This window comes from Sinocyclocheilus anshuiensis, unplaced genomic scaffold, assembly GCF_001515605.1.
Source record: "Sinocyclocheilus anshuiensis isolate Anshui unplaced genomic scaffold, SAMN03320099.WGS_v1.1 scaffold328, whole genome shotgun sequence".
Taxonomy (NCBI): domain Eukaryota; kingdom Metazoa; phylum Chordata; class Actinopteri; order Cypriniformes; family Cyprinidae; genus Sinocyclocheilus; species Sinocyclocheilus anshuiensis.
Genome location: NW_015558621.1, coordinates 1,985,904 through 1,986,150, shown reverse-complemented (window position 1 = coordinate 1,986,150; position 247 = coordinate 1,985,904).

Below are 247 nucleotides of genomic sequence, written 5' to 3'. Positions count from 1 at the left end.
AAGATGCGCGTTAAATATCGCATGCGATTTATCGTGCAGCCCTAGTCAAAACTTATAAATATGGCATGCATGTAATTAGTTAATGATAAATGCCAAAGTACAGATGATGTTAGATGATTGCGATTATTGCCGTTATTAATTCACAAGCTTGTCAGATATTTAGCACAGATGCGGTTTACCTATTCTTCTTGAGCTTGGCCTCAGCTGACGGCATGTTCTCCAGACAGCTGGGACAGAAATGGGAATC